The sequence below is a fragment of the Neopsephotus bourkii genome, unplaced genomic scaffold (genome assembly GCF_033783945.1).
Source record: "Neopsephotus bourkii isolate Nb327-2 ecotype Australia unplaced genomic scaffold, CSIRO-AGI_Nbou_v1 NB_318, whole genome shotgun sequence".
NCBI lineage: Eukaryota > Metazoa > Chordata > Aves > Psittaciformes > Psittacidae > Neopsephotus > Neopsephotus bourkii.
The window spans coordinates 9803053-9825606 of NW_026900826.1; the positions used below are offsets into that span (position 1 = coordinate 9803053).

General features: G+C 42.2%; 2 protein-coding genes across 5 annotated transcripts in view; both read right to left on the bottom strand.

Moving 5' to 3' along the window:
• PEAK1 (pseudopodium enriched atypical kinase 1) overlaps positions 1-13119 on the bottom strand; it is a 108866-nt gene extending 95747 nt beyond the window's left edge. For all 4 annotated transcript variants that reach the window (XM_061347694.1, XM_061347696.1, XM_061347697.1 and 1 more), the window contains exon 1: positions 12915-13119. The gene's annotated coding sequence lies outside the window, so the exon portion shown is untranslated. The remainder of the gene's footprint in view (positions 1-12914) is intronic.
• The window catches only part of LINGO1 (leucine rich repeat and Ig domain containing 1), a 443400-nt gene that overhangs the window by 108632 nt on the left and 312214 nt on the right, over positions 1-22554 (bottom strand). The window lies entirely within an intron of this gene.

Here is a 22554-nt window from a genome sequence, read left to right on the forward strand (position 1 = left end):
ACAGAAAGCATGGCTTACTAACACAGGTAAGAAGCTAGAGGGGAGAAAAACCCAGTTTGGCTTTTAAATGTTTTCAAGGAGAGGAGCAGGTCCTGTGGCAGGTACACCCACTATTTCAGTGGCCTCAAATCTTTAAAACCACTGACTTCTCACTAACTAGGAAGCATAAGATGTAAGTTGAGTCCATCTTATGCATTCACAGACTAAAAGCAGCCAAGTAATTCTGAATCCACAAACGTGGATGGATGCCAGCCAGCAGATCAGTTCCCATAGTGCATTCAATTTCTAAGATGGGCAGAGTGTCTTCACTAGGTATATGCAATCTTTACATTACTAAAACATTCCTATTCAGTAGCTTGCAACATACCTGCAGAAAAAAATCAGGACCAAAATATTTTCATTCAAAGACTAGAGAAACTTCCTAAGCATTTTTAAGCAACATTTTGTCTTCCGTGAGTTTTAAGTTTCATAATCCAATCCCGAGGCCTTTCTAAAGTCATTTCTGTTTTGCTGTCAGTGAAGCTGTCCAAAGACAGCATCAGAAAGACCCAAAGATTGATTTCACAGATCACTGATCCAGGCAGTGTTTGTAAACTGCTGACCCAAACCTATGGAGAATTGCCAGGTCCTTGTGGATCAAGACTTACAGCTTGCTGGACAATTGAGACTGCCTTGAAAAACTGGGTTAGCCTGGCAGTTTTTCCTAAAGAATTCAAGAGTTCAGGCTAACTGAGTCATATTAGCCCACACAAGCAAATCTGCACATTGTTCTGATCTTCCCCTCCCTCAGAATGCATCGTGTTCTCAGTACAATACTACTGCAGAAATAATTCAGGACTTGCCAAAAGCTCCCACCACACTCTAATTACAGCACTCCTATTCTGTATATTCTTGTAGCAAACAAAACCTCAATCAGCCTGCTAAAAACCAGCCAGTACTTCAAAAATCTCCAATGCAGATTAAGAAATAAATCTCTGCCATGAAGTATTAGCCAGATCAGCCTACTTCAGAACCTCATTTTCTAGCTGCAAGATAAGACTGTGGTGCACACATGAAAGCTGCTCTGCAAAAGAAATGACAAAGGCATCAGCTATTTTTACTCAGTTATTTTAATGCAGATCGCTGTTATTTAATGTTTCAGATAACTTAATGGTCATTCCACTTTGCCTTTTTGGCTGCTGTTTTCAACTGATTCAGCTCCAGGCGCGAGGATGTTTGCATTGTCCGTGATTTTGGCACAGTCAGCATTCTGTTGGGAACACTAAGCTTTATTTTAGACTTCAGGGTACTTTACAGAAGAGTTAAAAAGTAATAATATGGGTGCATGTCATTCTGCCAATCACACTCATCTTATCAAGCGTTAGTCAAGACCTGACAAGACTTGAATGCATTTTACTGTTTAGCCAATTTGAATGCATTTTACTGACAGCCTGTTTGATCCCTTGTCACAAGTGATGGAAGATGTGATCTTGAGGTCAACAATGAAACTTGTAAAAATGAGGCTTCCTTACTTAAAAAGGGTTTATTCAGTCTCTGACTTCAAGTTTACAGGCAGGATCTTCAATGCTCTAAAACCAGCAAACCCCTATTTTTCTGGGCACTCTTCTCCTATCTTAAAACTGACATTTCTGATTAAAACACTCTGAAAACTAAACAACTGAGCATCACCCCAGTCTCCAAGTTTTCCTATTGCCGAACAATACAGAGATTAATTCCAAAGATGACTCGCAAATCACATGCTAACTTTAAGTATTCAGCCATGCAAAAAGTAACTGCTCATCAGCAAGTTTGACTGCAAGCTTCTGATTTGCAGTGCAGCTTCTCCAACTCACAGACAGGAATATTTAACTAGCAAAAGGAACGCTTGCTCTGAACAGACCATAACACATGACCTGGCATGTGCTTTGACAGCAAGTTACACAAGAAAGATGACAATACAACACAGTTACACAAACAAAATGTAACAGTGCCAGGATAAGCCTCTAGAAATACACTTTGTGATGCAAAGCCATAAATCTTCACTATTTGAACTACAGACTTGAAGCTCTTAGAAGGAGTAGCCTAGCTCAGCCTAACTGCTGAGGTCAAAGACATGCCCGTACTGTATTATGGCAACTAAATAAATATTTACCAGAGCTGTTTTCAAAAGGCTGGGTTAGCAAAGTGAGTAATACCAAGAGTGTGTTGTGGGCCCTCTTTTAGGTTACAGCTGGAATAGTTGACTTCAGGCAAGCTTTTAGTTCTCTTATCTGTGAAATCAGAAGATGATGGAGTTTGGGGGTTTGATTGGAGGTAACTGAATAAGCCATTTCATTCTCCTGTCTCTCTGCTTCCAATGCACAGGCAGCTGGGATGATCACTGAATGTCTCCTGACTTTGAAGGAAATAATATTAGCAAACAAAGATCAGACCAGATTTCTGGAAGGAGATGGGAACTTTAGTCATGCCCCATCCAGTGAAACCCTAGGTACGTATGCTGCTGTGTGTGGAAATCACCCTTACCTTCTACTGCACTACTCTGCAGATAAAAATGGGCTCTTCCTGAAATATGAATATAACCGGAGATTTAACAGTACTTCCTAAAACAGTATCAACAGTCACTTCAACATAAATATGTCTTTAAGATATACATGTTCACATCCAGTCAAATTTGAGCTCAGACACAGCTCTCAGTAGAAAAAGAACACAAACATGTCTCCTCCTTCAAGTAAAGTTTGCAGAATGCATTTCTTCCTAACAGTTCTTCCCTAAAAAGTTGGTTTAGAATTATAAATCTTTTCTTAACCTATATATTTCAAAGCAACACAATGTAGTCCAAGATCCTCATGGCCAAAGACATTTCCAATCAGACAGTCCTCTTCAACTATCAAAGGAAATTACATACCCTCACTTTCACAAATACTAGAATGAATCTGTTAGCAACTGTTTTCTATAAACCTGTAAGTACATTATTAAATGTAAGATATGAATTAGCAGAACTTGGTGTATGGAAGTGCCAGAAATGACTAACTTACAGAACCAAACAACAACATAAACCACAGCTCCTAAAGCTGTTTCTTCAGTTAAAGAACTTTATCCCTCACAAAACAGGCATAGTCCGTTTTCTAAGTCATAGCCTTTTTGGCAGATACCAGATTGGTGCCATCAGCCCCAAGTCTGCTTTGTCCACTAGCCTCTAATCATGAAGTGAAAGCAGAAAAAGAGCAGAGAAAATAAGTAATTTGACCAAAAGTTGCAAAACCTAACAGCTCCAGTTTGTGCCAAAATACCCGCAGAAAGTTACAATCTTATATAGAGAAAGTCCCAGTGATCTGGAATTCTGAAAGTACTAAAGAAAGTATTTTATACTCTGAAGGCTGTGCATTGAAGCCTCCCATATGAACTGGGGGGGACTACAGGTCTTACAGAACTAGAAGACAGGAACTCCTCTCAGGATTTACAGCAAATAAAGCAGCAAATACTTTACTAAACCCAACCTAAAAACCTGAGCTCATGCTCAGAATATTAAAAACATAAAAGTTATGTAATAAAAAGCACAAAGCTCAAGAGTTGCTCATCTGAAAAATATGCAAAAAAAAAAAATGTCAAAAAGACACACTCATTCCAACACATCTTAAAAAGAGGCAGAAGAGATTATGTGCCCTCCGTTTTCACATTGGGTACAGCTTTTCCAAAAGGAAATACTTATCACAGGTCCCAGCATCGCCTGGGCAGAGTCGCACCAATTTGCAAAGCAGCATTTAGAAAGACAGATACCTTTATTATGAGAAGTCTTCCCTTTTCTCTCTCATGGGAAAAATAAAGAAAGCAGGCTTTATATTTCAGTATTTTTACTAAAGGTTAGATTTCTGATTTTTCAGGTACTGCTCAATTAATCATATCCCTTTTGCTCTCTGCATGTTTTCTGCTCTTAAATGACACTGTCATGTCCACCCAAGGATATCGAAGTGATGAGTTAATGTAATGTACAGCTCGTTACTTATCAGCCTGAGGAAGGCAACCTGTGAAGATATGATTGTCCATTCTCCTTGTACTTTTGAAGCTTTCAGAACAGAAACCGAGGTTTAGTTCATCTGTCAGACTAATGAAGAGAGTTTCTTTTGTGGTGTGACAGCTCTTCCTTCTAAACCAGATCATAAACTCATCACCAAGAAAAAGCCAAGCATGCTCAAGAAAAAAACATTAGAGGTACAGATTGATGGCTGCAAACCCTAGAATTGATCTTCCCTGCAGAACAATCACCCCTGAAACTTCTGGGAGAGCTCACAGAAGAACAGCAATGGGAAAAAACCCTTTGAACCATGTGGCAAAACCAAGTGAGTTAACATCAGCTGTGACCTACAGATACTGAAGTTACAGGCATTTTGTAAACTGGCAGGAGGAAGCCAAATAAAAATTGCAAAGAACCCTCTATTGCCTTATGGTCACAAAAAGGAAAGAAATAACGTTTTAAATCTTATCAAAATTCTTCCCATATCACCTGAAGTACAAGTTGGAATGGAAAACTATCTTGCTTGTTACAAGCAGGAGAAAGCCAAGAAGCCATATCCAGAGAGAGACTGACTTTGATACAGACTGTGCTGATGAACACTCCTCTGTAGTGTGCACACCAAAAAGTAATAACACTGATTTGGGGAAAAGCAGAGCATATATTTGTTTAGAAAATGACAGTGATTCTCAATTATTTCAGTATTTGGTTTTTTACCCACAACTCAGCTATTTGTATTCGGCACAATCACTGCAACAATGAACCAAAACTGGCTTCCGATTCTTCCTATGTATTTTCAACAGTCTTTGTGATTATTGTTTGTTGGAAAACGCACATGAACTTTTTCAGGCAGCACAAGAAGACCATGTCTGTGTTAGGCATATTATACAATTTCAGGGACTACTGGTTGAACTTCTAAACCTCTCTCAGGAAGCAGTGCTTGCCACTGAAGACATTATTCATCATGTGAATTAATATTCCCTTCTGTGTTCTACAGATTAGACTTGGATTGGATGTTTAACTCTTGTATGAAGGCACTCAAAGTCAGCTTTCTATGTAGGCAGATGGTGACTTCATATGCAGGTAACTGCAGGTACTTGACTCTGGGAAGAAAACAATTATGTAACATTTGAAATCTCAAGAAATCTAAATCCCACCTATGTTTAAATGCTGCTGCTTTGGTATTTCACCTGTTTACTGCTATTTCCCATAAGAATTATTAGTGTATGCACATCAACTGCCCTGGCAGCTGTGTAGGAATGTTTGAGAAACACCATTACACAGCCTTTTCCACAATCTCCTCTGCAGGGGGTTGAGCAGAACCCCCCGATAACCCATGCTGGTTATCTTTTCTAACATGTTTCTATACAACACTGTTTCTCAGTCCGCAAACGTGTCTTCTAAAGGTCTGTCTGTTGCTATCTCCATTGTTCAGGAATAGCTCTGTTGATTTATGCTGATAAACAAAGATAATGTACAGCCATAAGCCAAGAAGTCAATCTGCAAAGGACAGAGTAGGAAAAAAGCCTGCAATGCTGTCACCATTATGCACTACAGAGAGAAATTACAGCCTTGTAGAAAAAAATAAAGGGGGTGGTGGTGGTGTTAAGAACCTGGCTTATATTTTTTTAATTACAATGCCCCACTTCTTGCTATTTGCACTATGATGCAATCTAGTATGATTTGCAATACTGTATTTAAAGAAGGTATTTACTGAATACCATACTGATGCTGAGCAATACCAATCAGAAAGGAACCTGATTCAGCTTCTCTCTTTGGAAGCAACTGCACAAACAAATGAAACAATCAAACCCTTCTCACATTCCAACAAGCAGAAAAACAGAGATAATTACACAGAACACAGGAGAACTCACCATGACTAAAGCTCCAGTGCAGCTGAGGAATCTCCGTCTAACCACCTCGCAATCTCACCTTAAACCTGCACCGCTGTTGCAGGAGGTTTTTCATGGCAACTGTTACTAACAGTATTTCTCTATCAATTGCTAGAAACAGGTACTTTATATACCAGCCTGCAACATCCCTTCTGAGGTACCTGTTTCTGAGCAATTCTCTTAAAAGAGCCACCTTTGGAAGAGATAAGTGGGTTAACTTGTAAGGAACCATGACCCAGCACCCTGCGTGCCAACAGGTTCATGGAGCAAGATGACAATTATGATACCGCAGCCAGAACCAATACAGATTACAGGGTAAATGAAATGTACGTTAAGCTCTGCTTGTCCTGACATTTTCTCTATCAGGGATACTGTCTTTGCTCTACAAGAAATACTTACTACGCAAAATTCATAGGCACAGGAGCACTTCAAGCTTCAGCAAGCTTTGTTCTAACACACCTTTGTTTTCTGCACTTCCCAAGCCATCTTTTCCAGCCAGAGATAGTGACCTTCAAATGTGAGCCTGCCCCTTTTTAGGAAGGCCTGCTATAATCCTGTCAAAACTTTGCTGCTATAATCAAAAAGAGACATTACTGGCAGCTTCACTGGCAGCAGAGCAGGTTTGAGGCTTTCTTGCTCAGAATCTGATATTCCATTGCTTTAAACTTCCAAATTCAACCCAACCAAACAAACAACAAAACACAGAGTATGAAAATACAATTTTATAGCTATAAAGCTCTAAAATAATGGTCATTTATGCCCTGGATGTATATTTAACACCAAGTTCAGCGAGTCATTCCACTGACTACAAACTGTTGTCGGATTGAAGCATGTATAACATTGCTTGTATTGAGGGTTTTCACATGCCCAACATTCTCTACATCTTTACTATGAGCCACCTTCCTGCTTCTAAAAACCAAGAATGTCTACAGTTTACAGTACAAAAGTCATTAAATAAACTATCTTCTTCAAAGATCATTCCAAACAGTAGGAGTCACAATCCTTAACTATATAGTTACAGGCATAAAAGTTCAAGACTGGGGAATATTGTGCAAACTGTTTTTAAGGAAAACTACCCAATCTGGATGAGAGAGGCAGAGAACAACAATTAGCAAGGCTTAAAGCAAATGGAAAAACAATTACACAACATGATTTATTCCTCCATGGAAAACTTCTATACTGCTATTTATTCTCTCTGAGCTTGTCCATATTTGCATTAAACTTCCAAGTTTATTAAAGCAATACTGATGTAATTCTGAGCCTTTACAGAGAGAATCAGTGATTTTTAACAGGATTTCAAGCAGGTTCTAGAGTTATTCTGCAGAAGACTATTAAGGCTAATACAAGGTAGAAAGGCAAAACTTGCCCAAGGAATAAAGCTGCTATAAGACCCGTGATTACCCAAGGCCAGTATCAACCCAAGAGTTACAGGATTTTTAAGGGTCTCTATTACCTTCAGACCCGCATGTTTCTGAATTTACTGGTCAATTTGGGGGGAGATTATATTTTTTTTAACTGTTCTTGCTTTCTCTTACTGCATTAAAAGATCCCACAGAAAGGACAAAGGAGGTATAAAAGCAAAAAGAGGTATAAAAAAGGTATAAAAGAGCAAAAGAGGTATAAAAGCAAAACAACAATGCTCACCAAGAGGCTATTTGTCAGCTGAGAAAACATCAAGAGCATCTGTGATATATACAGAGACTTACAGTGGGAGGGAACATACATGAAGTCAGTGCAGAAGGATGCCTCTATTTGTCCATGCTTATACTGTACATTTAAATGTCTTTAAATGCATATGAAGGTTTTTCTGACAGCAAGAGCCTCAGAGCTCAAAGACTGGACAGAAATACATACATGCAGAATGTACATCTTTTGTATTATACACCCTCTTCCTCCTTTGGTAGAGAGGCCTGTATAAATACAGGCATTCATCCAAGAAAGAACATTCTAGGACTGAGATCTGCACTTATTTAATGGTTTTACAAAAACCCATAAGGTCAAACTCTGACTGTATCACTAAATAGCTTATTCTATGCAATAATATAATAATCCAAATCTTCTTGAACACCAATAAGGTTGCATTTGGCAAACTATGTGCTAGTAGCAATATTTGCTGAAATAGCACTAACTTCATCAAGTCAGCGATCTTCCTTTTTAGCACCCCACTGAACTGGTGTCTCAGACAAGATGTTACTAACACGAGAAGCCTACAATGTTTAGCCTGGCAGGATTTTTATCCATTTCTTGACTGTGATTTCAAAACCTTTGGTGAGAATGATTCCTGCAGTCACCAGTGACTGCGCATTAAGATGGTTGAGCACTTTTCAGCATTTATATGTTAAGTGCATATAAGGGTTTTTTACTTAAGAATTACTCTAAAGTAAACTGTGGGATAAAGCCTACAAATGGAAAGATTTTAAAAAGTCTTTACCAGGTAACATTTATCTCTTTTTTTTGGACTTTAAAAAATAAAGTATTTTCTTCCATGTTTAGTATTTCATTTCATGGGGAAATTAAACACCCCCTCCTCTAAAAACTGGCAACTAAGACCTACCCCTGAGAGAAAAGAACCATGAATTCTGAAGGTATTTTGGCAAAACAATGTGTCAAATACTTTTTACATGCCATATTTACCCACCTTTAAGCACAAAGGTAACTATTTGGTGATCAAAGTACAGGTGTCAATAATGGTCATTGTAATCTTTGCTACTGCTACTGTAATTAATGCAAAAGCATTTTGGTTAAGGCCAGGCCCATACATAGCAGCTGCGGGTAGGGAACCTGCTACAGGACCCAAGAACTCACATAAAGGGGAAACTAGCAGGGTGACAACTTTCCCCATAATCAAAAGCTTAAAAATCCCCTCAGTTACACACTGATTACAAAATACTTTTTCAAGTGGCGAGGTTTCAAACTGATTTTGTACTCATCCTGCACAGCAATACTTGCTTATAGGGAGGAGAGAAATGGTGAACTAGGCCCTACAGGGGTTCTGAAATTCTGATGTTAGTGTCATCTGAACAGACAAACCCAGGAACATTTATGGTAAAGCTGTTTTGTAACTCGGTGAGTTAACATGGTAACCGTTGTAAGGAGCTGATGAGGTCCCATAAGAAAATCAATGCAAAGAAAGTGACCTCAGAGCTACACACACTGTGCAGCGTTCCTCTGCCTGTATTCTCAGCAATCAGGCAATCTCAAACCAACTCAGTCCACTTAAAGAGATGTGGGGAAAGAAATTTCTTTAGTGACTCAGCCACATACGTATCTTAGGAAAAAGGAAGATTGAAAATTTCTTACATGGTTGCTTATTTCTGCTTCTGATTTGGGAAACAGAAGAAAACACAGAGCCTACAATACTAAACCACTAGTACTTAAAATTACAGCTCAAATATTGGACAACTAATCAGAACTGTTACCAAGTAAAAAAAGCCATTTATCCTTGTCTCTAACATAGCAGAAATACTCCAGCTGTTGTATTCTTCTCAGTGTATACCGCTTACCTATTCTGCTTCACCTTGCTTTAAACCAGTGAAAGTCAACCAGCAAGTCTTATTCCAGTTTGCAGACTGTATTTTTCCACTTGAAATTTAAAACAGGATGGCAATGGAAATTCTACATTATTGTTCTGATACACATGAAACAATGAAAGTATTTCAGGCTTAGGCCAATGTAAATCCAGTGCGATGCTTAGTCCTTAAACAGTGGCCATATGTGGGAGCACAGAGGGGTGGGAGAACTGGTAATACCAAAACCCCCTCTATGCACAAGGTCTCTACCAGCCTATCACAGGTCATGCAGTCACAGAAAGTGGCACCATGCTCCTGCAACCCCTCCTGATACTAGCACGGAGAATATGAAGCCTCTTTCCCTTGGCTGAGGACTGGAGCCATACATCTCCTCCTCCAAAATCCACGTTATTTTACATACATATCAAGTGGATTTTGCCTCACTGGTTATTTTTGGCTGCCACTAATAGCCAGTAAAAACTACCTATGGCTTCCAAAGAAACTGACATTATTGCTTTGAACTTTCAGGGTTCAAGTAATAAACCACAACATCTTTTTCAGCTTATGGTTTTTGTACTGTAAATAGGTTAAACACATCTGGAGTTATCACATATCACATACAGGAGAAAGATGAGGAAGATAAGGAAGTTTTCTTTCCAGTTTCCCCATGTCAGGTGTTTTCTTTACAATCTCTTTTCACATTGCATGCACCCCACCATATTCACATTGCTTTTCACATCTCCTTGTTAGACCCACGTCATTTGAATTTCAATAGTGTGCCCATACCCGAATGTCAGCTATGACACACTGACTACACGGGAGGGAGCAGCTCGGCAGGATTCCTCGGGAGCTGCAGCAGCACAGGAAGTGGGAACAGTGTGGAAGCTGGCAGGAGACAGACCTCATCTCTGATCTGCACCTAGCCATGCCCAGTTTAGACCTTTGGGGCTCTCTCTTTATGGCTGGCCACCCATACATAAAAAAAAAAAACAGAAGGGCCCACAGAGTTAACACCACCTGAAATCCCACCTCATCAGAAAGCAACTGGAACAAGAGGCAGCGACAAGGAGTAAAGCTGCGGATGCCCTTGGAGAAAAGGGGAATGAAAACATGGGCAGCCAATGGGGATAGGAGCATCTAATTCTAAACTGGGATGAGAGACAGCTCTAGGAAAAAAGGGAAACCTAAGAGCAAAGACTAAACAGGAAAAAGGAAAAGGAAAGTAGAGACATAGGAGTGTAATTTCAGGAACAAGGCAGAGAAAACATGTTGCAACTTGTTAACTTACAGTAAGCTCTTCAGATACACGTTTTTCCTAGCACAACACAGAAGGGTAACAGTGATTACCAATATCTGTGACCCTAATCAATAACTTACAATAGTGACCTTAATATTTTACTATCCTGTTTAGGCAAGAAAACATTTAGGAGCCATTGAGTTCAAACAGCATTCGCCCCCTCCCAATTATTCTTTTTAATGAATGATTCCAACCACTTCTGCTCTGTGGAAACTAAAGAGGAAAGCATGCATGGTTTGGCAAATGTGTTTGCAAGCAGATTTCCTAAAGAGCTGAAAAGTTAGAAGCACAAATTACCTGGGAAGTTGAAATGGTATTTTGCCTCTTTGCTCTCTCTGTCACTGCAACAACTACAAGACTTACCAATACACAGGGAATACTGCTGGTTTGAAATAACTGTGTATTTATTTACATCGTTAATGAACGTTCTGAAATAGGGGATGCAAATGCTGTGTCGGGAATGAAGCTTACTTTCTTATCACTTGCTCATTTCCACACGCATGCAGCTGGGGGAAGTGCCTGCCTGCAGGAAGGCCAGGCAGGAAAGGCTGCTGGCTCCTCGCTCTGCAGCCCAGGCTCGGGAATCACACTGCACCTCCTTCCACTGATGTTCAGGTGAGGAAGAATCATTCAAGCCAAACAGAACATTCCAACAAAGTAATTTAGGAAGTCTGTGAATTAAGTTTGAGACATCCTAACAATAAGGTAAAACCATCATGAAACGAATACGTAAGATTAATCATGGAAAGTTACTCATGGAAAACTGGTAATTCTCTTCTTGCATAGTTCTACATTTTAGAGGACAAAATGAGGTTTTCCTGAAAACACACTGGAGCAGCAGCTCTGCCAGAGAGATGCTTCAGCTGGATAAGTCATCTTAGCCACTTTACAGACAAAACCTTTCAAGCCAGTGTGAAACTAGATTAAGAGCTCTAACTAGTCAAAACGACCAAACAAAACATCCCCAAGTATTTCCTGCTCTGCTACACCACCGGTATCAAACTGTCTGGATGAGGTTGCGAGTCCAACAAAAGTCATACAGAATTAAATACATCTGATTCATAACAAAGGTAGTTGTTCAGCTGGCAATTTTATACAAGTCGAAGTAAACTTTGTAACTATAGAACCTAATTATTGGAATTCCATAAAGCCTTGGCTCCTGAAACAACTGAGCGTACTTTTCTTCCTACCCATACAACACGTGTATTATTTTTTCCCCAAATAGCTGAGAATAAAGTGCTTTAACAGACACCGGACCACCTTTAAGCCACAATGAGTAAGGGGAAAAACTTTGGAGCCCGTTATGAAGCGCTTAAAGAAGAACGAAAGCCAAGCTCTACGAAATAAAACATCAAAGACCTAAAGTAAACAGAAATCACGGTCTCCAAGAAGGGAACCCTATTAAATTCGAGGTCAGAGATCCACCAGGCAATGCTCCTCCTTGTGCTCACTTAAGAGCAGCCTGGCTAGTCCGTGTTAGGTATGAGCCGCCCGGTAAGTAACTAAAGCATAGCAATATATTTACATCGTTTCACTTGCTGTCCCAATCCAAATCCCAGCCTTTCCAGTTTAGTCTCAACTTCCCCCGCAATAAAAACAAGCACACAGACCGACCCACCTACAACTCCAAAATAACCTTCGAGAGAAAAGGAAGCACCGAGAGCCTGGAGAGGATGGAATGTAGCTACACACGTACAGGCTAAGGCGGAAAGCCTTTCATGTCAGGAATTCGCAGTAATAACAGGGCAAGGACGGAGCCCCGACAGGGACAGCATCCACCTGGCACCGACAGCGGCTTCACCGGGCAGTTCCTAGAAGGTGTCCGCCCGGGAGCGGCACAGCGCTCCCCAGCAGCGGGGCGCGGGGTCCCGGCGCACAACTTCCCCCCGAGCCCAGGGGGCTGTCTGCGGACACCCGCGGGCGCTCCGCCGCCGAGGGGGCGAAGGCGCCGCACGGCCCCACGGGGGGCCGCGGGGTTACTGCCGGCGCCAGCCAGACGCTCCGGGCGCAGCCAGCGACCAGCGCCGCCCGTTGTGGGGGAGAGCGCCCCCGGGACCCCCTCAGGCGCTGCGGGCAGGACCCCCCCTCCTTCCCGGCCCGCCGCGGCCCCTTCCCGTTGCCCCCCGGCCGGGGCCCCGCGGAGGAAACCCGAGCCGCCGCCGGCCTCCCCTCACAGCGCAAGGGGCCATCACCCCCTTCCGCGCCCCGCGCTCGGACCGGCCGCTCACCTGGCAGGGGCTCCGCGGCCCCGCGGCGCCTCCCGCGGGCAGGCGGCGAGGGGAGGCGGCGGCGCTGCGACGGCTCCGCTGGGGCCGGTTCCCTCAGGCAGGCACCAACCGGCGGGACGGGGGCTGCGACCGCGCGCAACAACCAACTCCGGGCGCCGCCGGCCGCGGCCCGGCCCGGCCCCGCCCCCCGCGCGCACACCACAGGAGGGGGGGCACCACCCCCTCCTCTCTCTCGGTCTCTCTCACGCCCATTGGCTGGGGAGCATCGAGGGGGCGTGGCGCCGCCGCGGGTGGAGCGCGGTGGGCGGGGCCGGCTCTCTGAGACTACAACTCCCGGCGTGCCTCGCGCGCCTCCGGGCCCCTTTAAAATCAGCTCGCGCCGATTGCGCGCGCAGGTGTGTATGTAGTGTGCTGCCGCTTTACGGTTAAAAAGTAGTCCCGGTGCGTTGATCGAACTCCCGCCCCACGCCTCTCTTCTGAGTAAGGATGGTGGAACGAGAGAGCGGGTGGGCAGCGGCCGGTGCCATCGGCCAGGCTGGGGCGTTCTCCTGCGGGGTTTGTCTGGCAAGACGGGGAGGCCGCGTTGAGGCTGTGGCGGAGGGATCCGAGAGTGATTGGATTGGTGGAGCGGTAACGCGGCCGGTCGCGAGAGGGAGGTGGCAGCGGCTGCGCGGGCTGAGGGGAGCGAGGTCCGGCGGGCGACCCCTGGGCCCTTGGGGTGCGGCCGCCCGCAGGTCAGTCGGGAGCGCCGCGCCCGCGGGCCTTTCTCTGCTCCCTTCTCCTCTCGGGGCCGCCGGGCACCGCTCCCGCCGCGCTGGGAGGCGAGCAGCGGCCCCCCTCGCGGCGCTGCCGGCGGCCCGAGGTCTGCCTTCCTCAGCGGCTAGGCCTGGGGGCTTCACTGCCGGGCTTCCGCTTCCCGAGCTTGCCGGCCGATACCCATTTGCTGTGGCCCGCCGGTGAGGAGGGCTGGGGTGTCCGCCGGAGCTCGCGTTGGGTGAGGGGGAAGAGCTGGGCGAGGGTCTGGGCACTTGGCTTTCTCTGTGCTTCCTTATAACCCTTATCTCGTCCCTCGGTTCCCACGGAGCGATAAGAGGTGTTAATATTTGATAGCTCCTTAATTCTATCTGGTTTTTGTTTCATTATGTCCATTCACTGTTTTCATCTCAAACAGATCATTTGTCATAGTACAGTGTTCTAGTACTTCCTTCCAGTAATAGGTGTTCACATTCAGCTGCTTGTTTCTGAGGAACTTAAAGTTTCTTACTATGAAGGTGGCAGAGAAAGCCCCGAGCCTGGAAGTGCGAACACTGGAGCCACGTGCCTTGTGAGGCGCCATTCATTCAAATCTGCAGTACCAGGCCTGGCCCTCCCTGATGCAAACGGCTGAGTGCTGCCCTGGTATTGGGCCCTTGGAGAGAGCTAGGAGTAGCTGTGGAGCTGGCTGCTGGGAGGTGTTCTAAGGTAACAACCCCCAAATCATCTTGTGAGTGTAAAAAGAAGGTGTAATTTGGTGTTAACCTAGTGGCATCTAGGAAGAAGAGGGAACGCAGGACAAGTATCAAACCTCCTTTTTACTCAATAGAAAAGGAAAATCCTGTTCACAACAAAGGGAGCTTCTGGTTTCCAGAGGTGCGGCCTCCATTTTTTGTGGGGCTGTACATACTTGTCAATAAAACCCCGCTTTTTAGCATGCACCCCCAATATATGTATATTCATTGATTTACTGTCGATACAGGTACTACAGGTACCGGTTTATCAATATGGATACTACTGTACTGTTGCATACTTCATAAAACAGACTGAAATATATAAGGGAGGATAAAGATGAAATAAACAATAGTTTAAAATATTTATTAAAGTTTTCTTCTTGCATCTCGGTGGGTTGTCTTGCGTGTGTGACCAACCTGAGGCCATGGCTCTGGAGCACTTACCTTTCACAGTTTGGTTAGGACCGCTCTCTTCTAAGCAAAAGAAGCTGGGTCTCATCTTCGCATTAGCACCACTGCAGGGGGAACTTTACAGTTAGTGCCTTTATCAGCAGGTTAAGTCTTGTTCGATCTTTGGAAACATCATTCTTTGCTGTGGAAAGTAAACTGTGTAGGTGGCCTGAGCTTGGCTAAAGCCATGTAGTGACAGGACTGGGCTCAATAATATGGGAGAACTATGCTCTAGCAAGTCCATGTATGTTATTGTAAAGTGGTAGCTCTTGATTTCAGAAAAATATAAACAGCCAACTGTTGAAAACAAAGAGTTTATTTTCATCATCTGTGTGCTGGGGTTTTTTGTTTTGGTTTGTGGTTTGGGTTTCGTTGGTGTTTTCTTTAATCCAGGCCATATGTGGAAGGGCACAAACTATCTGGTGTTTGAAGATATTAGTGAAGTGCTGGTTTATCTTTTTTCGCCTTGCACAGCTATGTTGTGTGCTTGTTAGAAGGGATGAGGAACTCAGCATTTCTGAAACTACCAATCAGTGGCAAATCCTGTAACTTTGGAGTCCAGGAAACTGAGGGAAGCTGATTTTTTTTCTCTGCCCTTAGCAATCTGGCATGCCTCAGAATAGAGGTTGAGATGACCAGTTCTAAGGAGGTCTAGGCTTACAAATGGTGGCTAAAGAAGAGCATTGAGACTAGTCTTAAAATTCTGTTCCTCTGTAGAGGGTACTAGCAGCTTTCAGAATACTCTGAAGATTGCGTGTTTTGATTGTAAAGGTTAGGTTTTGTTCATGGTGTGGCACGTAGAAGGTGATGTACCTTTTATGGCTCAGAAAAGGGAGAAGGAAGTCTTGTTTCTTACACTGATGTTTCTTTAGCACCTGAGAATAGGGTTCAGCGCTTCCATGTGTACCTGACTCAGGCAATGACTACGATAAACTGTAATACTTTGCAATAAAGCAACCAAGGAGGAGAGAGATTCTTACTGTTTTCCATCTTCTGGTCTTGCAGGACGTTTCCCTGGAGAAGTCCAGGCTTTCTGTGCCTGATGACCAGCGGCTGCGCGGAGACGTGCTGATTTCCCTCATGCTGCCTCTGAATGAAAGTGCCTGTGAGCTGTGTTTTTGCTTTGTACCTGCATCACAAAGTTCTTAGTGTCAGAGCACCGGAACTGAGAAAATTGTAAACTACTGCATTCACATTAACTGTGTAAGTTTTCTTTGTTAGTGCATCTATTCACAGTGTTTTTAAATACAAGGTCACTTAGTGTCAAGGTGTGCCCAGTTAGCAAGGGATACTTCTGACCTGCCAAAGGAAGCTCAGCCTTCCATACTAAGTGCTTCTCTTTGATTAAATAGGATTTATTTTAGGGCCAGTTCTTGGATGAGGTTTTTTTCTCTAGCTTACCACTGACTGGGACAAAGGTTGCAGGCCAATTGAGCATGTTTCACTACAACAAGCTGATACAGGTTTCTGAACTCTTGTACCTCCTGCCCTCTCCAGGCTGTGATTGAAAAACTTTACTCCCACTCACTGTTACTGAAGTGTGCACAGCGCTGTGCTGATTTCTTACAGTATTGTGGCATGTATTCTGAGAGCCTGTTGGATGTTAGAGCACAGGTGAAGAGGCTGCACCTGTAACAGTGGGGGTACTCTTCAGATAATGATCTGTGAGAGAGGAGGACAACTCAAGGGAACTATCATGAGGACAGTAAGGTGAATGAAGAAAGGTGGTCTTTTTTTGTTAGCTGTTCATGTACCCTTTCTATCTATAATTTGTTTAGTTTTGGAGAGCTCCCAAAGCTGAGTTGTTTTCTGCATTCCTTTAAGCTTTTATTTTTTACTTTCATGATCCCCCTTGGAAAGAAAAGAGGGGTATTTCTTGCATTCGTGGGAATTGTTAAACTTCAGTTCTTTTTAAAATGCGAAGAGTGGTGAATAAAAACACTTCAAAGTGTTCACTAGGTATGAATTTACTAAGAACAGTTTGTTCTCAGAAACCACTATTATTTCCCGAGTGGATTTGTTCATGAAAAGCGGGTGAGGCCAGTTGATGTCTGTTTGAAATATGCAGTGCAACTGGTAGCTTAAAGTTTGGTTAGTAATGTAGGTCAGACTCCATTGGCAAGATCTGCAATGTTGTATTATTGTCTGACTACAGAACTGGCTAGTTCCTGCTCCAGTGGCATCAGTTGCGGGGCTGTTGGCTCAAATGGCAGCCATTACTTTTTGCTGTTTAATGCTAGTCTTTGATTTTTGAGGGCAAAACAACTGAATCTGAGTTTATACATGCACTGCCAGTGTTAGTCTGAGTGGGATAGGTTGGATATTAAGCATTTTAAAACAGTGTATAGCCTTGCAATAATCTCTTCCATAATGGGATTATTGGGATGTGTCTGTTAAAGCTTTTTATGTGCAAGTTAATCCCAAATAGGGTTAATAGTCATTAAAGGAATAACTTACATTATTCATACCTCTCTCTTAGGGACTGACATTCTATTCCTGAAGGACTAAACAGTTTGATAAGGACAGCTTTAGGTGAATTGCAGCTGGAGTTAGTTTTGAATGACTGTTTAGCTGGGAGGAATCTTTATTCTGTGTTACAGGGGAACAAAACCAGTAATGGTGGAATAACTGAATGCCTCCAAGTTCTAAATTTATTAGGAAACCTTCCTTGTTCTTTGACCCTACTCTCACAAATGCTGATGTACTTTGAAGAAAACTTGTCTTTCAGAAATGGCATTAGGAACATGACTGACTAGATCTTTTTAATGTTAGATGGAAGCTGTGTGAAGCTGTCTTCAAAGAGCCTCATTAACGATTTTAATCCTAGAAACGAATGATCCTTTCTTTTGCAGGAGACTAGGACAATAGCTGAATTCGGCTGTCTGATTTCAGTCTTTTGGACCGTACATCTTACATGACACAGTGAATAACAAAATAAATCTCATACCTCTCGAATTCTTACGGGTTGGATTGTTTGTACCATTTCTTCAGGTAAAAGGGAGTCTGAGACTTTAGAGTGTGTCTTTTGGGCATTATGGCTGGGATAAGTAAAGTGGTGAGCGACTGACACCCTGGCTTGTAGGTCAAAAAATTGCAGTAGCCTGAAATGTGAAGAGTTGGTTTAGTCCAAAGACTGAGTGGCATGAAGTCGAGTTACTGATAATAAAAATGTGAGAAGTCCATGCGAGAATGAAGAGAGTGGAAGTGTCATTTATTAATAGAATTCAGGAGACTTTGGACTGATATAATTTATTCTGAATGCTTTTCCCATTTTATTTCTTTCCAGTAACTAGTGCAGAGTACAGAGGGTTTTTTGGCTATTTAGTGAATTACTGGGGGAAAGTTGACTTTTGTTTCATTGTTGTGTTCACATCTGAAAAGAAAAATTCATAACTTTAATTATGCAGTGGTATTTGAGGGATTGTTTGCAGCCGAAAAAACCCTCAAAGCTCTTAATCGCCTTTCAAAATAACCTGTCATCTATAGAACTTGCTAGGACTTTTAAGTAGCGGTATGTATGACTTGTGCTTTCTACTTGAGGGTGTAATTCTCAAGGAGTGTGAGCTAGTGAGTCTTCACTGTTGTTGCCTTCTGATGCTAGCACTCTGATGCTTGCATGTTGGCAAACTGTTTCAAAGAGCTGATGAAATGAAAACTTTGCTGGTAAATTAATTTAAGGGCTTTGAGAAACTGCAAACAGAGCAGTTGGCATGAACATGAGTGTGTGCATGAGTGTGGCTGCTGGGAATAGTAAGATGGGGAAGTGGTAAGGCCCATGGTTTAACTGTAACATAAAACTGATGTGCATAAACCATAAAAAATTATGAACGAAATCAAGGGGGTACTCAACCATAGCTGCTGCTCTGGATCCATACTGGTACAAGAAACAGTTGCTGAAAGGCCAGTTCTGTGCCTTTTCTTTATCCTCATGCTTAGATATCCCAGCAAGTGCAGGGAATGAAGGTAATTTGGGGATTTTCTTAGAAAATAAGCTTAATGGAGGACTAAGGAATACTTACGGTGAGACCTAAAGAGGTACATAAGCTTTCACTGTGGTTGGGGGGTTCTCAGACTGTCTGAACTGAATGGTGATTAAATAGGTCTGACTTCCTATGTCTATTCTGTACTTCCTTGTAATTCAGGTGTTACAACAGGAATTAATGGGGGGTGTGATTTTTCTGTGTTTGTTACTCAAGCAAGAAACCATTTGTTTCTCTTGGAATTCCCTTGGCTGCTTGTTTTGAAGTCTTGGACATAAGATGGTGTGCTGTTACTGAGCTCTGGGTTCTGTTTGCTTAAAACTAGTAATGGACAAAACATCAGTAATACAAATGAACTTTTTTTGGGAGAGGTGACTGTCATTTGCGTAAGAATAGGCCGAATAATACTCTTAGGCTTATAACTCTGGGAACATAATTATATGTTGACCAGAGGTTGAATTTCTGATATAATGGTATTCAAAATATGCTGTGTTTGACAATATATGGAAAGTGTGAGTCTCCATAGTTGGAAAAGCAGTGGAGAGCCATGGCAAAGAAGTTCTTATAACAGTATGAGACTATACAACAGAGAAAACAGACCAACACGAAGCAAAGTACTGAAAACAGTAAACTGTAGATCTGCTTTCACACTTTTAAATCTGGAGCTTGCTAACATCACATTTCTGCAAAGAAGACTGGGGGTTGGTAGGGAGTGTTCCCAACACAGGATAAATGGCACACAGAGGTAAGAGGAGAAAGCTTGGTGTACATTTTAGGTTTTGCTTGGGGTTTTGGGTTTGTTTTGGTTTTTTTTTTATTTTACTGGCATTCCAAGCCTTTTTCTTTGGTGCAGTACTCCTCTTGTGTTCCAGCTCTCCACAGTTTAATTTGAGAATAATCATAATCTTCCTTGTTTGCTTTTTCACTTATCCAGCATGTTGACAAAGACATTTTCTGATCCATAAAGGATAAAAAAAATTAAGACTTATTGAAGAAATATATTCCATTTAAAGTTACCGTATCTTCACATACACAAGCACCTTGTTGGAATGCCTCAGTTATCACAAATTCTGTAGGTTTTCTAGATCCAGTGAGCAAATAAAAGTCCTGAACTACAACAGGTATATTGGAATGCCCTTGTTTCTTCTCCAGGTTGTATTTTTCAATGAGTGGGTCTTAGTTCTTGCTACTTACATCTGAATGTCTGTGATTGTCTCAAGGAAGGAGAGCTTTAAAAGAGGAGGTGGATGATTGTGATGCAAACCAGAGTACTAAAGCAGTGATAAACTGGGAGGAATTTTGAAAGCTCAACTGAGGCAGTATAGCATTAGAAGATTCCTTGGTTCTTTTGGAATTTAAACTTTGCCAATGCAAAATGGAATAACCACCACAGGAAGATGATAGTGTTCCTGTCTGCCTGGTATAGCAGTGTAGCTCTGTAAAAAACGTGGCAGAGCAGGGTTTTTTTCCAGTCTGGAAAAACTTGAGGCAGTTGCTATCATAGGTAACCATACTGAAGTCCTTTGGAGAAGATTTGTGGCTTGGGGTACATTTACTGCAATATATTTTAGCTGGTATTGCACATGACTCATGTTACTGATGAAATGAAATCGAGATAACCAATATTTGACGAAATCCTCACTGTTTCAGTATGTGGAAACATGACAGAGTAGGCTGCTCTTCTGCTGAGTTCAGTGTATATTTGCTGCAATTCATCAAAGACACATGTGTGATAAGTATCCCTTGTTAGAAGAAATGAATCAGAATTTGTGGAATTCAAGTTCTGTTTCCAGACTTGTAGGAAAGACTCAGCTTTCATCCAGAGAATGGATGTTTAGCTTTAGATTGGAAAGAAAAAAACCCTGAGAATGTCAAGTCATTTTATGAGATAATCCTAATTTTATCTGGTAGTTGCATTTCCTCCTACTTATGGCTATTTTGGGGCCCTCGGTTACTGGAATAGCTTCACATATTCTTCATTTCTGGCACCACTAAAATTTGAGTAAGAGCTGAATCTCTGGTTATAGGGTTATAGAAACATAAGTCACTAATTCCTTGCTTCTTGCATCCCTTTTTCTTCTGCCAGCTGTAATATCATTGGATCCTTTGCTGAGCCATTTTACTTTTTAATCTGGAATAAACTAGTTTGATAAATGAAGGAAAAGCTGTTCTATTCCTTTAGCATGCTAATAAGCATGAGTTGTCCAGTGAAAAGAGGTGCAAGGCTGAAGATGATGCAATATGACTAGTTAGTAGTTAAATAGGCATGGGATGCCATAAAACTGTAGCCTTAGTCAGTGGAGAGCTATTGTCTGCACCTTCTAGCACTTGGCTTATCTTCATGTAGGCAGATGACCTTTCTGAATGCTTCTGTGATGTCATGTGAACATTAAAACTGACTACTAACAGAATTGAGTCCAGCAAGTTATCTTTGGTGACTGTGGGTGGCTCATAGCTTAACATGACCCTTTACCACTCATGGGAGTGGGAGTTTCCCCACACATTCTTTCTTTAATAAGCTCTGGTATTTATTTGAGCCCTCGGAGACTTTTCAACTATATCTGAGCTGGTGGAAGATACCCAGCTTCCCCTCTTGCCTGCCATTCCCCCAAAGGGAAGAGTTAGGAAGTTAGAGCAGCTTTGTGAAAAGTCCAGTAAGATGTGGAGATTGTCATAACCAAGTGAGAAAGGAGAAGAAAGACCTTTCTTCTCTCTTTGGCAGCAAGCTGTTACTCTATAACCTATCCTTACATCTAGGTTATAGCAAAATATGCAGGGCTTGAGAAAGAGGTCTGAAAATTGTATTAATCTAATGGCTAACTCGTGCCATGGGTATTTTGCCAGTTTCCCATTCTTTTCCATCAGTTGACAGCATATAAATCATTTTGTGACATTATCATCATACTGTAGACTCTAGTAACAGCAAACACTTAATCAAAATGGATGCACAAATGATTTTGTTTTAAAATTCTTGAGTATAGGAAAAAGACAGAAAAAAGCATCTGAAACATGTTAGTTTGATCCTTGGGTTCTTAAATGTTAATTTAAAGTCACAGCTAGTGACTGCTCTCGATGTCTTTGAACAAAATGGCATCAAGGTAAGGCTTCTCCATTACTTCGGGAGAGGTAATGTGACAGCTACTTTTTCAATAGTAGTGGTTTACTAATCTGGTTTAGCTTCTTGTTTTTAAAGACTCAAGCAAACCAGACTTCAGATTTGTTCACATTTAGTATGTTTTTAGTCCTGAAAATGAATGCAGGTGCTGCGTTTGTTTAACTTCTTGAAAGAAAGGATACATTTATCAAATAACTGGATCAGAATGTATTGATATAAGTCCTTAGCTTATAGAGCTAGCTTGCAAAAGCATGGTAGGATCCAAGTGACTGCTAGAGTAGGAAGTTATACAGATTTACTGTGTAACTGCCATGTGGGACAGCTGATGCAGTGATACTTCTCTTACTGTCAGTCTTTAAAACAAGACTGGGTAACCGTTATGTAGATATGAATTCCTCCATGGGTTTCTTTTTTTAATAGAAGGTAGGTGCCAATGCAAATGGGTCAGTCTGGGTGCTCACAGTCATCCCCTCTAGCCTATGCATGTGGGTATGCTGCAGCTTTACAGACAGGAAACAAGATTTTTTTAGTTCTAGCCTAGAAAACTTCCTTGAAAGTGCAGAAATCTCGCACGTTTTCATACTAGGCTAATGAAAACGGTCTTTGTC